Source organism: Rousettus aegyptiacus, unplaced genomic scaffold (assembly GCF_014176215.1).
Source record: "Rousettus aegyptiacus isolate mRouAeg1 unplaced genomic scaffold, mRouAeg1.p scaffold_m13_p_2, whole genome shotgun sequence".
Lineage (NCBI taxonomy): Eukaryota > Metazoa > Chordata > Mammalia > Chiroptera > Pteropodidae > Rousettus > Rousettus aegyptiacus.
In genome coordinates this window covers 137,802,061-137,818,590 of record NW_023416295.1, presented here as the reverse complement: position 1 = coordinate 137,818,590, position 16,530 = coordinate 137,802,061, and the positions used below count along the sequence as shown (strand labels likewise).

Genomic DNA, 16,530 nt, shown 5'->3' with positions numbered 1-16,530 from the left:
GGTACAAAATCAAAAATAAAGGGGAATTTTTTTTCCTACCTTTTTTCCTCCCTCTTGGACTTAATTTAAAAAAGCAGAATAATTTGCTCCAAATTAGAGTTTGACCCACTAGAACCAATATTTTTTAGTCAAAATTGTCATAATTTTACTGACCATATCAGTAACCTTTCATTGGAAGAATTACATTAGTTATAATCAGTTTGTTATGTTTATTGAATTATTCATAATCCATGATCAAATACAGTGTGATGGATCATCTAATATACAAAACTTATTTGGCAGTATTTGGTAAATCTCTTTATGGATGCCTCCTCACTGAGAGATGTGAAAATCACTTTGATTGAAAAACTGTTTAAAAATATAAGCTTTGTCATTAATGACAATAGATGGAGTTTATGGATCATCTTGTCTCTCTTCTGAATAATTAGCTCTCAGATCTGCTCCTTTCAACATTCTATCTAACCAGTCTGTTTCTCTCTCTTCTCCCCTTTCCTCTCCCTGCATTTTTTTTTTTTTTTTAGAAAAAAAGATGCCGTAATACTACCAATAAGGATGAGTAAGAGGAGAAAAATTTAGTTCAGTACGTAATTTCAAGTTAAAAAAATTGATTATTTTATTCATTATTTTCTTTTTAAGATAAAATCTTATAAATCTAAGTAAATTTATAATTACCTATATCCTAAGATGACACACAAAACAGCAGATTTGAAATGAATTGTGCATGGCTTACTCCCCACCCCATATCCTTCCACACTCTTCAATTTTTTGAGCTATTTTTTAAAAGTTTTTTTAAGTGTATTTTTAAGTGTACTTTTCAGTTAATTTTTGTAAGCCAAAAATTCAAAAGAAAATGAATATCAACAATTCCTCTTCTCAAGCACAAGGATCAGTTTCATTTCCCAGAGGCAACCACTGCTAATAGTTTGTTGATGTACTTTTTGTGGTTACATTTATACCTATTTCTGGTAATTATTTACTTCAGTTCCTTGCTGCATGTATCTACTGAGAGATATGAGGAATTAGGTTTACTTGTACTTCCACTTTACAAATTGTTATTTATAACATTAATATTAGTTCTCAAAATAATACACTTGAACTTCCTGCTTATGCAATATCTACCACCTTCTGCCATATGAAGAATTTAGTACACTTATCTTGCCCTTCCTTCCACTTCATTTTTTTTATTATCCTTCAGTTATAATATTATTTTACATTGTCAATAATTATGATTACATTTTTACTATAACTATAATATTATTCATAAGTATTGCTTATCTGGCTTTGATTTGTATAGTCAACTTATATACAAAGTGTGGAATAAATAATTTACTGTAGAATTCATAGTGTAGTGTCATTAGAGCCAATGAAAAGAGGAAATTTAACCTTGTGCCATTTAAATTTTGACATTTGAAGGGAAATTTCCATTTGTCTGAATATAATGGATCCTCTTAATATTTTCTAACTTCCTTCACTTCTCAGGGGCTGGCATTTCTTAGGCATTGTTTTGTTTTGTTCCAAGATTATATATTTTATTATTCTAGTCCACAGTGGATTATTTTCATTTATGATGTATGGGTGGTATGTTCTTTAAGTTTTTACATGTAAAGAAATCTTTAACTTTTCTTATATGCAAATGATAATTCGAATGAATAGAGAATTCTAGGTTTAAATAATTTCTCTCAGAACCTGTCTGAGAGCATACTGTGAGAATATGACCTCTTAATCCTTTTACTTCTCCCGTGACCTCATTCTCCACATCATGCCAATCACCCACTGCCACAGTCTTGACTGAGACATTGTCACTACCAGCTCTTTCCTGTCATAATTTCACACATTCTGCTGCCACTGTTTTTCTAGCTAAAAACAGCAGATTTGAAATGAATTGTGCATGGCTTACTCGCCACCCCATATCCTTCCACACTCTTCAGATTTGAAATGAATTGTGCATGGCTTACTCCCCACCCCATATCCTTCCACATTCTTGGAGTGTAGATTCCGTACCCCCAACGGATCTACACTCCACTGATTCTACCGCCTTTTTACTGTTCCTTTCTGTCTTGTCCTCACTTCTTATTACTCACTTTAGATTCCATAGTCCATCATAATATATTCCTTGCCTTACTTTCTCTCCAGTTACTTCTGGCAAAGCCCGACTGCAGTTCAAACTGAACTCATCTCTATTCATTGCCTGTCCCCAAGCAGCTGAATGTGACTGGAGAAAACAACATACTCTGAGTATTTTCACTTTAAATTCATGATTACTAATTTTAAGGGGGCCTCTGTATGGCACTGCAGTCAACTACATTTCTCTAGTTAACTACACCCTCCTCTTCCACTTGCCAAAACAGCTTTTTCTTTCCTTTGTGTCTCATTATAAACTTTCAACTCCCTTTGTATGCTCCATTTTCAGGTAGTGACTGTAGTGACGACACTTCCCCCTCCTCCCCTTTTAATTTTATCACTGTTGGGTTTTATTCTTTTGAAACCTTCTATTACACCTCTTTTAAGAGAGAGAGGGAGACAACAGATCAATATATCACTCTCTTCTATTCAATACTTTGATCTCATTATGAATTTTCAAGTTTCATAATAATATGAAAATTATTCATCATATAAAAATTATTCATCTTATAAAAATTATTCATCATATATATTTTTGCCATAATCTTTCAGGACACAAAATGTGATATTTTTATAAAATCCCTGATTTTATTTTATGAATACAATGAGAAATGCTATATCCAAGAATCCTAAACAACAACAACAAAAAGAATATAGGTGCTTCAGTTAATCGCCAAACAGTCACTGAGTGCCAACCAGGTTATAGACATAACGCGAACTCTGAGGCTATAGAGATAAATAACAAAAAGTCCAAAGTCTCAAAGCCCAGTAGGAACGTCACAATCTAGTACTGGGAATAGGCTTATGTGTTGAATAACAATAAAATTATGAGTTTTTTTCCCTAATATGCAGTATTAAATGTTCATCAAGAAAATTTGGGGAAATTTTTGAGAATGAGCTAAATGATCTGGAATTTTAGGTTTATGTTAAATTTTTTTAAAAATAAATAAGGAATAAAATGATACTGCTATCATTCAAACCATATCACATATTTTTAACACCCCTCCATTCAAATGTGGAGCCTGATTTTCCTCCCCTTGAGCCAGGTTTACTTACTGACTGGCCTCTAACAACTAGATCATGGTAGAAATGACAGCATGTGACTCCTGAGTTTTTATTGTAAAAGACTACAGATAGTACTTTATTCCATCTTGGATCATTTATTGTGGGGAAACCAGCCACCTGTGTTGCCATGAGGATAGTCGAGCCTGAGGCCTCCTGCCAAAAACCATTAAGAACTTGGCAGCCATGTGAATGAGCCACATTGGAAGTGAACCTCCAGCCCAGTCAAGCCTTCAGATGACTGCAGCCCCTGTCATTTCTGAATGCAACCTCATAAGAGATCCCAAGCCAGGCTGCCCAGCTAATCTGTTCTCAAATTTTCTGGCCCACAGAAACTGTGAAGATAACAAAAGTTTATTGTTTTAAGTTTCTAAGCTTTATGTTAATTTGTTATACTACAATCAATGACTGTATATAAATTGAGGTTTATTAAATTGAGAATTGAAAGAGAAAATAAAAATTAAAATCTGGCACCTAGACAGTAAAAGTTTATGATACTAGTGATTTTTTATATAATTATTTCATTATTTCTTTCTGGGCGAAATTCATTATGAAAAAAAATTTAGCTGTTAATGAAAGAGATATAATTTTCATTTTAGAAAGAAAAGCACAGTTTTATTATAGATTTTAGATAAAACTGGATTATACAATCACTTCTGAACACCTTCCCACAACCTTTTTGTTGTTTATATTAATTTATACTCATAAGATTATTAAGCTGCTAACTAAAAGGTACTTCAGTAGACAACCGCAGAAAGGAGCTTTGACTTAATGAACAAGGGATAAACTTATTTGTCATTTGTATAATATACCTACTATGAAATAGAATTGTTTACATGATTAAGATTAGTGTAAGTTTCCTTATAAATAACTGTAGAGATATAGGTAGAAGTTTGACTCCATAATTAGACTCCTCTTAATCCCTCTCTCCTAAGACAATTGCATAGTTTTTGTGGGTGCCTAAGGAAATATCAGAATATGGTGGTTTTCTAGAGGATTTGGACAATTGCCAGCTTCAATTTTATAATAAAGCACGGGGATTTTTCTTTTAAAGAGACTTGTACAAGGAAGTGGTTTAAAGAATCTCTTTGATCTTAAAAAGGCATATACTTACGTAGGTTGTTATTTGTTATATTTTCAATGGGCTACTGAGCAAATATACTTTCTTACTTGGGGTTCTCACAAAGATTAAGTTTTCTGAAGAGGTTTTAGGAACATTATAAAAAGTCATTATCAGAAAAATATGATAAAATAGACTACTAGTTGAAATACCTGCATTAGAAACACAAAGCATTATATGCTTAATAATTGTGAAATTTTTATCTTGATCATTAGTTCTTTAGATAATTTAAATAATTTTATATAAAAATATGTATGCATATGTATACCTACCTCATGGAAACAATATCAAAGACAAGTCATATATGAAAGACAAGTAGTCATTCTAGAAACAGTAGCAACATAAAGAAAGGCTTATTGATAGAATTAAAAGAAGCACAGATATTCCTCAGAAAAAATGTTGACAGTTTTGACGTCAAACTAGAAGAAAAGAAAAAGATAATGAGATACACTTATATCCAACTATTTTAAAAGATGGAGCTCAGAAAAAAAAAGGTCAAATTTACTTGTATCTAGATTAAAAAGTATGACTGGGTACCCTTGCCCCCCAAAGCGAACAAGGTTTGTAAAGACAATATTGTATAATGGTTAAGACTGTGGCATCTGTAGCCACGTTGCTGGGGTTTAACCTCGGCTGTTATTATTTTTTTTTAAGTCCTCTTAGTTTCCTGATCTATAAAACAGAAATAATAATAATGTGATTTCATAATCCTTACTAATTGAACTGAGTTGAATAGTGTCTCCCCAAAATTCATGCCCACCTGGAACTTCAGAACATGACCTTATTTAGAAATAGGATCTTTGTAGATGTAATCAAGTTATGATGAGGTCATACTGGATTAGGATGAGCCCTAATTCAATGGCTGGTGTAATTATAAAAGAAGGAAATTTGCAAACAAGGATGCTCATTCAGAGGAAGATGCCGTATGAAGATAGAAGTAGAGAGTGGAGTGATGCAGCTGTGAGTCCAGAAACATCAAAGATGGCCAGCAACCACCAATGCTAGAAAGAAGCAAAAAAAATATTGTTCTCTTGGAGACTTCAGAGAGAGCATGGCTTTGTTGCCTGACACCTTAATTCAGATTTCTAGCCTCCAGAACTGAGAGAGATCTCAAAATCATCGTTTGTAGTCGTCAAGGCAGTCCTAGGAAACTAATACACTAATTAAAGCGAATATTGACATTTTCTTTTAATTTTCTTTCTTTAAGTGCTAAGAGAATATTCTAACAATTGTATTGAGCAGTAGTTTCTCTTCTTATTTTTCTTTTCATACTCCTAGTCTTCTTACTGATTGATGTCTTTGTGTTTTCTCATTGGTTTGTATGAGATCTTTAATAAGAATGATTTTAATTCAAGATTACATTTCCTACAATGAAGTAAAGTAGAGTAGGTATGGTCTTTTTCAAAAGAAAAGGCATGGATATTTTGAAAAGAAATTTCAAAACCAGAACTGCTCATTTTACCTGCATGTTATTACAATGTTGGAATGCATAACTGCAGAAATATTGCCTTCAATAAAACTAAAAAAAAAAAATGCTGTAGAATATATATTCTTTCAACACTATGCTAGCAGATTGATTTTACCTCTTCATAGACAAAGCCAGGCTTTTTTGGTGCTTCTGTTCTACATGTATAGAAGAGGCAGAGAAGAAGAGGGAACTTCAAAATTATTGGCTTACTATAAAACTGAATTTAAACTGAGAGATTTTTGGAATGATTTTTGCATTTAATAAGCTAAATACAAATTTTTCATGTTTAGTATATGGTGTACATTTTGATACACTGGAATTTCTTTGAAAAGTTTTTGTTTAACTTTCAAGTATAAAGATTATTTGTAGTTTTCTGATTAGCTGCATTAAGCTAGAACTGGCTCAAACTTCTTATTCATTTAACAAGTTTAACTTTTAAAAATATGTTTTTGTACATATCCTTGGGTCTCTCCTGTAGGTAAATACTATCTTCCCAAGATAAGTATAAGTTTCCCAATCAAATATGAAGCCTAAAGTCACAAACCATACTTAACCTATTTCTTTCTTTAGGAAATAATGAATTTTAGGTGATGTTATAAAAGGTATAGATGTATTATTAAAAGTTACTTGTAAATTGAAACTGTTGGGAAAAATTATCCAAAACTTAAAGATAAAGCAAAAATTTCACAGAGTGTGCTTTCACTGCCATATTAAAACGTTGTTTAATCACTACTTGAGGACATTTAGAGATTTCAACTTTTGTTTGACTTATTCTTTACTGTTTATTGAGTCCAGACTCTGCAAAGTTAGATATTACTTTGTCAGAGATTGTTAAATTGAAAATTACTTTTGTCTGGTAGAGAAGAAAATCATGTCTTTTTAGTGGAAAAGATAACCCAAAGATTATGGGTTTTTTTTTTTTTTTTTTTTTTTGGTCCAGATGGATATTAGTCTTAGTCTGTTGGGCTGCTATAAGAAAATGCCACCGACTGGGTAGCTTATAAACAACAGAATTTATTTCCCACAGTTCTGCAGGCTGGAAGTCTGAGGTCAGGGTACCCAACATGACAAGAGGGTTCTCTTTCATGTCACATGAAAGAAGGGCTAGAGATCTCTCTGGAGCCTCTTTCATTAAACACTTATCATCTACATGAAGGTTCCATCCTTATGATTTAAGCACCTCCCAAAAGCCCCATATCATCATCTTTGGGTTTAGGATTTCCACGTATAAATTTTGGGAGGACACGAACATTCAGACTATAGCAATCAGTGTTTTAAAATCTGACTGATCAATCTTTTTTCAGTGTTCCGTCTTCCATTGACTATATATGCTGGTCTCTCCTTTTCTCCTTGGAACCAGCTTTATCATCCTGCTTATTCCATAATTAGGCAGTTAAATATTTTTGACATATGCTCACTATTTATTTTCATAGGAGTTTTATTTTTAACCCAAGAATTCATACTTTAACAAAAATGAGAGCTCAGAAATAATATATACTATATGGTTAAGTTCCAACCATCCCCCAAATAAATTTAGTCTATGATGTACTGGGTATAACACGTAATTAGATTTGAGAAAATTAGACTATTGTAATGACAGTAATTTAAAAGTAATGTTAAGGTATTTTACCTTAATTGACTTTTTGATGAAAAGAAGGTTTGATTAGAGGTTGAGAAGAAAGGAAATATTGAGAGAGAAGCATTTATAGTTATCTCTTTTGATAGGAAATTTTACATGCATTCAATACTTTTAGACATTTGATCCCACTGGCTCTTTATTGTCCATACTTATCTCAGAGCCTCTGGTGTTTGTTTCCTTGATGTGGGTATATTCTGAGCATGACTCATATTTTTCTGTCTCAAACAGTATCATTGGTTATAAATATTAAATATTAACTCCATATTGAGTCAGGTACTCTTATTAACAAATAGGAAACCAAGGTATGAAAAGTTAAGTAACTCACCCACGGCCATTGTACTAGAAAAAGCGGAGATTTGAACTCAAGGAGATTGAGGCCAGAATTTACCTATTTAATCTCACTCAAGCAGAGTTGACTCTCAATTCTGACTTTGCAGATATTGCTTACTCCCTTGGCTGTTAGGAGGGAAAACTGAGGTCCAGGAGAGTTCAAGTAAGTTGCTCAAGGTTAACTAGCTAATTAGAAGTGGTTGGGATTATTTTGTTAGTTAACAGTTTTTTAAAAAGGAGAAGGAACAGGAAAAGGCAAGGAGATAGAGAGGGACTGAAATATTGTGATAACAGAACAAAAACTACAGAGGGGGAATTAAAGGGAGAAAAAATTGTTAGTAAGGTGAGTGTGTATATGGAAACATTCTTCAGGTGGAATTGATAGAATTGTGCATAAATAAAAGTAGAGGAAATGATTTAAAACAGAGATAAGGTTAATGCAAAAGAACAATGTTAGAAAGTGCCTTTCTAACAGTTTCTGGGATGGCTATTTTGTGACAATCTTAACCCAGCATAGCTGAGTTATTGTCCAAAGGAGTTGCAGAGCAGACTAGAGAAAAGTCAGTAGTAAGTAATAAAATTTGGAAAACTTGGCTTCAGATCTTGCATGTAGGTGTATTCTGAGCATGACTCTTATATTTTTCAGTCAAAAACAGTATCCTTAGTTACAAATATTAACTCTAAATTATGAGTCAGTTACTCTTATTAACAAACTTGCTTTACAAAGTCATTTATATCTTTCCAAAACTATATTGCATATTAAAGCACATGTTTTCATGAATACTATTGCTGATGATAAAACTCTAACTTAATAATAAAATAAGTAAAGTTACTTATTGCATAAATCATTTTACTTTATAAGCCTTCAATAGGTCTTATTAGGTCTATCGTCTGCCAAGCCTGTAATTGAAAATTGGTAGGTAGCTAGAAAAGTGCAGAAATTTCCAACTTAAGAACAAGAATCTAGTATTAAAAATTATGATTGATTTACATCTACTTTTCCTGATTGATGTATTAAAAATGAGTTCATTGAATGTCTTTATTCTTAGGAAAGGCATGCTGAAGTATTTAGGAGTAAATTGTCAAGATATTTTCAACTTATTCTCAAAAGGTAAAAAAAATATGAGAAATTGACAGAGAGGGAGAGAGAAATAGAAAGACAGCAAATGTGGCAAAATGTTATTGATTATTGAATCTAGCTGAGGGATATACAGGTGTTCACTTTACTACTCATCAACTTATCTGTAAATTGTAATTTCCTACACAAATAGAAAAAAACAGCATATCAAGTGAAAAATACAACTTTAGATTCTGGATTACAGTCTCTATCCAGAATTATAGTCTTAAATATTATTGCTTTTAAATCCATGATTATTTCATAATTTTGTCTTATTTTAAAATATTTTCTCATTTTTGACTATTTCTTATAATTTTGAAAATAGCAATTTTAATTTAACATTTATGTCAAGAACTTTGCATTTATTATCAGCAATTCTCACAACAATCCTGAAAGGTAAATATTATTGTCTCCATTTCTCAGGTAAGAAAAGAGGCTCAAACATTATTTGCCCTTGGTCACATGAAATTAGAAATGTTGGTGCTGTGATTTGTCCCAAATGTATCAGAATCCCAATTTTGTGCTGTCCATTATATCACCTGCTTCCCATGTTAAGAGATTCATCTGTAGATGAATGGGCAGTGGTACTTTGAAGGAGAGCTCTCTACTGCAATTAAAACCTATTAAAACCAATGCTCATGCAAAATAAACAGAATAAACTAATTCTGCCTTTATCTGTATTTCAAAGTTATAAAAACAAAATTATCAAAATCTAAATGCCTCTCTGAAAACATTTTAATGCAAGTTCATTGCCTCATTTAATTGGCTTATCATAAGCAAGAAGTAACCTATCAATTACATATTTGATAGTACTATTTCAAAACTTACTGTCATTTGGCTGTTTCTTCAAGTTCCTGAAATTTTCCACTTTCAAACATTTATATTCTTATTATTAAGTGGTACTTTCTTCCCATAAAGAAAAGCTTCAGTCATTTATTCAACAAATATTTATTGAGCACTTGATATGTGCTTAGCATACCACGTATGCATTTTTACTGAAAATCCTATTGCAATTTTAACCACTTTTCACTTCTGTTAAAGATAGTAACATTTCACAATTTTTTTCCTCATGATTTTAAAGTTTTCTGGCATTATCAAAACTCTTATAGAATGGTTATTTAGTTGGCTATTTTTAACATAATCATCTACTTATAAACTTCAGACTAAACAAGTAAGACCGTTTATGTGCGCAATTTAAGAACATTTACACTCAAATTCCCTGATAAAGCCCCCAGAATGTTTTAAAATAAAGGATCTTCATTTTGAGAAGATTTCAATATGAGAAGATGGATGAGTTGACCCCTTGGAATCTCCTTGAATATGTGTGCTTAGATGATTAATGGTGAGTATAGAGATCATTGTTTAATTTTGAGATTATTAGATCAAAGGGGCTAATATTTGAAATCTTGCTAATAAAGCTTGAGTACATGACTTTCTTTAAAGTAAAGAAACTGGTTTGTAATGAATAATTTCACAAGCTGTTTGATGAAATGAGATTCTGCCAAGATTCTTTTCAACAACAGCCCCAGAGATTGTTGAGCTCATTTCTCTACAGATCTTCATCCCTTTAAACACATTATTAGGCTGAATGACTGGATATAAGTCAATTTGTGTTTGCATTTATATTTTTTTCCCCCCTTTGGAGCTTGAATTATAAACTCTGATTTAGAAGTGATGAGAATCTCCTTGCTTCCCTCCATTCTGGACAATACAGGAGCATTTCAGAGAATAACATTTTTAAAGGGTGAACTTGTTAAGGGAAATTTAAAGGCAAGCATTCGCTTTAGGAGAAGGCAGAGGCATGACAGCTTTTACTTCCAAGGCTACAAGGGCTTTGTCGAGAGTAAGGCGAGTCTCCGAGACCCAGCAAAAATTGGGAAATGAGCTATTTCTTCTGAGGCACGCTCCTGTCTACCTTCCTTACCTTTCCCTCATGGAATAGGAAGAGAGCTTCCAGAGGGAAGAGAGCTTCCAATAGGAAGAGAGCTTCCAAAGGCTGCCATCTTTTTTTTTTTTTTTTTCCAGTTTTGAATAATAGACCAACCAGTGTGGGCAGGAAAGACTCTAGGGATAGCTTTTAAAAGATTGGTTGCTGTTTTGTGAGCTTTTTCTGGTTTTTAAGAGGAGCATGTTAGAGATAGATCTCGAATATCACTCGAGGTTATGCCATTCTGCTTTCTGCATCTATATTTGGGTTTCACTAGGTCCTGCCAGTATGTTCATAGCTGGCAAAGATCTGCCAGCCAAGGATCATGGGCCCCGATGAAGACTCTAAATGCTTCAGAAAACTTTTGGGGATCTTCAAGTTTAAAATATTCTTGAGCCCTTAGTTTGGTCTTTGACCAAGAAGTGGAAAACACCTAAAGGGGATTGATTACTGGGCAGTCTCCAGTGGTCTTATAAAAGTCTAACTGTATAATAGTTTCTTCAGAGTACAAAGGCAATTGAGTAGAGGATTAGTTCAGTGAGAACTCAGATTAATGAAGATAGAGGGGAACAGTAGGAGTCAAGACAGTCTTATCTTTTGTTTTGGGTACTTCTTGTGTCTTTAATTTTTCATTTGTATTTTTCAATGAATCTATTTTGAAATCTTGAAACCTTTTAGAGGCTTCTGCATGCTAATTAAAATAGGATTCCCATTCTCTTTGATTTGGGGATCCTAACTTTTAAGTGCATGTCTTTAGTAAGATTTTGCTATTATTGTAGATATTTACAGCTTCCGAGACCACAGTTCTTAAAAATAAGCAGGTATGCTGAAAGGTGGAGCATTCAATTCTTTAGAACTTGAAGTTCCTTTTTCTCTAGTTAAGCCTTGGATATCTCAGAACCAAATTAATACCTAAAAGGAATGTGCCGCTAGGTTGGGGATTTTGTGATGACTTATAGTGTACTTCATTGCATGAAAATTTTCTTGAGGTTGACTTGTGACCAAGTGGTGATCTAGCGCGTTGTGTAACCAACTTCTCCTAGGACAGGAGTCTTAGATTTAAGTGGCTAGTGCTCTAACAGCTTCTAAGTGCTCGACCTGTACCCACCAATTTTGCAGCTTTGGCTTCTAAGATCCCTATTAACAATATATCTATCATTCCTTTACTTTGTGTGCACATTAGCATAAACTCACAGTAACCCAGGAAATGGGACTGTGGACATCAGAAGTAACCAAATAAACGGTACTGCAGACAGGACCAGGACTAGGGGCTGGAGTTCCAGGTGGAACTGTCTATCATCCCAAGCTGACTCGCTAAGCCATGGACTGCAACTGTGGACTAACAAGGGGCTAAGGGTGGGTGCTCTGTTGGAGCCTCCTGTTAGTCTAGAGTGATCTGTTAACCCTGGACTGGAAAACCAATAAGAGCAAGGAGCTTGGACACAAAATATAGAGTTCAGATCCAAGAGGAACTTGCTCGGTGGCTCTTTGAAATATTGAGAAAGAGTACTCAAAGCATTCAGTGGATATCGATGCCTGTGTTTCTCATTGTCTCCGAATCTTCAGATGCCACTGCTACCACCAAAACTGTGTAAAAAGAAATTGAACTGAGTAAATTTTAAAGGTCTTATTTGTTTTAGTCAGTGATTCCTGAATTGGGCAGTGTCCAATGTAGCAGACAGAAAGAAGTTCTGAAGAGCTATAGAAGGCAAGAGATTTTATAGACAGAAGGGATCAGGAATAAGGAGTTTCACTAAGCAAGAAAAAAAAAAAAGAATTGGTTATTGAAAGGTCATCTGATAGAGATGGCAGGGATCTGTAAGGTTGCTCACGTATCTAATGCTGATCAGGTGATTCCTAATTGACTGGTTTAAGATTCTATTTCTGAGAGAACCAATGCTGTAATTAAGTCAAGCCTCAGTTCAGCATCATTAGTCTTAGCATAAGCGAATCCACTTTGAGTCCACTGTCTTTTTTTTAAGAGAACTTGGTATATAGGTTGTATACTTTTAGAAAGTCTAGAACAGTGGCCCTGCTTTCATTATCTTTTGTGGAATGGTAACGTAGACATTTGACTCTTCAGTTTAGGGCTTTCCCTCTTCAAGCATGCTCATTAGAAATCCATAAAAATGTTAAGGCATATAGTTATTGCTCTTTTTACCTTAGAATAAATTACTTCGTCTGTTGTCTGATCCAGGTCTGCAAAGGGAGAATTAATTGAACAGGCCTGAAAGGGATTCCATGGTAGGTATCATTGTATCATTTACCATGCAGGGTACAATGTGAGGCCTACAAATAGTCAGGAGAGGTGATGGGATAGGGAAACAAGGCCTAATCTCAGCTCTGCTATTACCACTGGGGTGGCCCTGGAAAAGTCACCTCACTTCTCTGGGTCTTGATTCCCTGACTTCTGGTGAGGATTGTGTTGTGGTGCAATCCAATCTAAGACCCACGGGGCCAACTGAGATGAATTGTGAGCCTTTATTAGCCGGCGACAACTGACTCTTTACCATGCAGGGTTAGAGGAGATCAGTCCTGAGCTTCCAGAGGAGAGAGCTTATATAAAGCCTGAAACCACATCAAACAAGCAAGCAGGTTTACAGAAGCAGAGATTGGCCATTAGCATATCTTTGCACAGGATATCTCTTAGAGCTACACCCTGGTTTACATTAAACAAGCAAGCAGATTATAGAAGCAGAAGTTGGCCATTTGAAAATTTTCCACCCTTAACAATTGGATTAGAATGACCTCTAAGTTCCTGTACAGTTCTGATATTTCATTAAGTCAGTCCTCTCCTATTCTAACACTGAGTGTCCTGGCTAAGAAATTTATACCTGTCCTGTGTAAACCTGTCGTCATATTATGAATTTTGATGTTTATCTTCTTTCCTCTTTCAGACTCAATGGTCATAGATATTTTCACGTACTTTACCTCCTGTTTACTCTAGTTATGCGTTCTTCTCTCACCTTCAACAGATTTCTTAAGTCATCTTTAAAGCTTCTTTTCACTGCCATAGAGACAAAATGCATAGTAAAGAAGCTAAATTAGGCAAGCATCCTGTTTCAGTTTCCTTCCTTCCTAAAAATGACTGGTGTTTAACTGATTCTTTTGACCAAATAGCACCCTATACTGATATTTCCAAGGTCTCACGATGCTCCTGTCTTTGCTAAGGAATGAGTCATAGTCATTGTCTTATTAATAGAGTAGGAATTATGTTGCTTTTGTCCCTATGAACCTTATCTGATACTTGAATGCCTGGCTGTATTGCCCAACTCCACTGATCATATTCTTGCTACCTCTTATGCACTGTCATATTCTCAAGTAGAAAACAAGGAGCAAACCTTCCTCAAACTAAATAGTGTATTTGCATCTTTTGCCCTATTTCATGCTCAGGAATGTGAATCTCAGTGGAGTCTCTAGGAGTCTGGGCTACAAGCAGGATCGAATTCCTCACATTAAGCTCTACAACTTGAACATAGATATATTTCAGATTAATGAATGGTGCTTGTGTTTCTGGAAATGGACCAGGGATTTTATATGGCTGGCTTTGACCTTGCTCCATCAAACTCACAAATCACAGATCACCCCTGTCCCTGTCTTGCATGCCTACTGTCATAGAGGTAAAACTACCTACACTGGAGAATGGGAGGGAGCGTGCTTTTACAAATGTGCTTTCACTTCCATGAGGTCATTATGGAGGTCACCTTAATGTACTTTTTTATGGTTACTGAAGCATTGTCATCATTCATGTTGTCACTGTTTCCTCTGCTCTTTCAACATCATTTTGTAAGGTCTGTAGAGAAATAATATTTAGATCTGTAATCTACATTATATTTTTAATGGGACATGAATTTGGAAGTGGGCGTGAAAGAAGAAATGCTCAAATCAATCAGCCCATTTTTAGCAAAAATAATACGGTAAAACACCTACATCGGCCATGTGGCCTTCATTAATTTAGTAATATTTAGTGAACCTTTAATATGTTTCAAACACTTAAGCCAACACGATACCTCCTCCTTTGGGAGCTTATAAATTAGCTGAAAGGGCAAACAGTAAACAGTTGAATATCATTACATATAAGGAGCAAGTAAGCTTTAAGAACTGAAGATATAGAAAATTGACTTTGAGGCAAGCAATAACAATAGGAAACTCATATTTTCAATCACTTTTATATGTTAACTTTTAATCTTCATAACAATCCTATATTAGTTTGCCAGGTTGCCAGAACGAAATACCACAGACTGGGTGGCTTAAACAATAGAAACTTACTTCCTCACAGTTCTGGAAGCTAGAAGCCCAAAATCAAGGTATTGACAAATTTTCTTCTGAGGCCTCTCTCCTCGGCTTATGGATAGGTTTCTTCTCACTGTGTCCTCACATGGTCTTTCCTTTAAGCGCATAACTCTTAGGAATAACTTAAAGGGCAACATATTGCAGAATGTTTTAGAAGATTTAAATCTTAAACTTCAAAACATATTTAATAGAGTACATTTAAAAAATTATAAAATTTTAATATACTGATTGAGTTATACCCACCAAAAAAATTAATCTCTCAGTGTAGGTTTTCTATTTTACTTTAATAAAATTGCCCAGAAATGTCCATCTTTAGTTTTATTCAGAATATTCATAATCAGAAAACCTTTTAGAGAAAATGTTGAAAATGGAAACAGTTTTCACTAAGAAAAAAAGTAATAAAACTGGCCATGATGGATATTACTTTAGTTCAAATACTAAAGTCATAATTGTGTTTTACCTTTAATATTGAATTATTTTTGTATAAAAATAATGAATAAGATTGTTAAGAGCTTCTATATACATTATAACTTTTTTTTTTTGGCCAGACTTAGAAATAACCAGTTAATAGAGTGGCTTAAGCCTTCATCTATCTTCTTATAATACATCTTTAACGTTGCTAAATTGCAAAAAACACTTATTTTGGATTTCTTTTTCAGTTATATTCTACATACTTTTGACTACTTACTATAGAAAGAATATCATTCTATATGCTGGTGCCAAATTTCATGTTTCATAATTAAAACTGACTCAAAGTATCCACAGTTTTGGACTCCTTGTTTCAATTACAGAGATATGAAGATAAATATACAGACGTTATTTGAAAATATTTCTTGGACAACAAAGCAGTAAATTAAATTGTTGTAGAATGGCTATCTTGAATCTGAATGATAAATATCATTTTTTTCCCTTACATGCTGATAAGTTTGTAACAGCCTACTGAAAAATGTTGCAATGCTTGTATTTTGTATTCCTTATCTTTTCTCCCAAAGATCTTAAAATAACTCTTAAATACCACAGAGATTTCATTTCTGGGAAAACCCCCTGGTAATGGGATGCGGATGCTCTGGAGGGAACAGGTCAACTGTGACATTATCAGCCAGTCAGTGGATGAGCCCTGGTGGGAGTTCAGCCAGCAAAAATCAGAGGGTTCCTCAGCTCTGTTAACACCAGTGCGGCTCTCAGCAAACGCTCTCTGCGGTAGGTTTTATATTATCAAAGTAAATCTCAAGCACAAGAGATAGTAGCCTCAAAAGCAGCATTGGAAATCAAATTTTAAAATAATATAATTTAGTAACTTTTCTTAGAATTATAGATTTTTTGAAATGGAGGACATAATAATGTCATTATTATTGTAATAAAATAAATATCGTTTGTTGAGTGTCAATCTATGTTGTGTATACATTACTTACCAAATTTTAGCACTTGTTACCCAAAGTTTAGCATGGAGGGA

The 16,530-nt window shown here is 34.0% G+C and overlaps 1 protein-coding gene across 1 annotated transcript in view; it reads left to right on the top strand.

Annotated features, from left to right (window-relative positions):
- The first annotated feature begins 16,106 nt into the window (after positions 1 to 16,106).
- LRRK2 (leucine rich repeat kinase 2) overlaps positions 16,107 to 16,530 on the top strand; it is a 126,089-nt gene continuing 125,665 nt past the window's right edge. The window contains exon 1 of the mRNA XM_016151688.2: positions 16,107 to 16,277. The gene's annotated coding sequence lies outside the window, so the exon portion shown is untranslated. The remainder of the gene's footprint in view (positions 16,278 to 16,530) is intronic.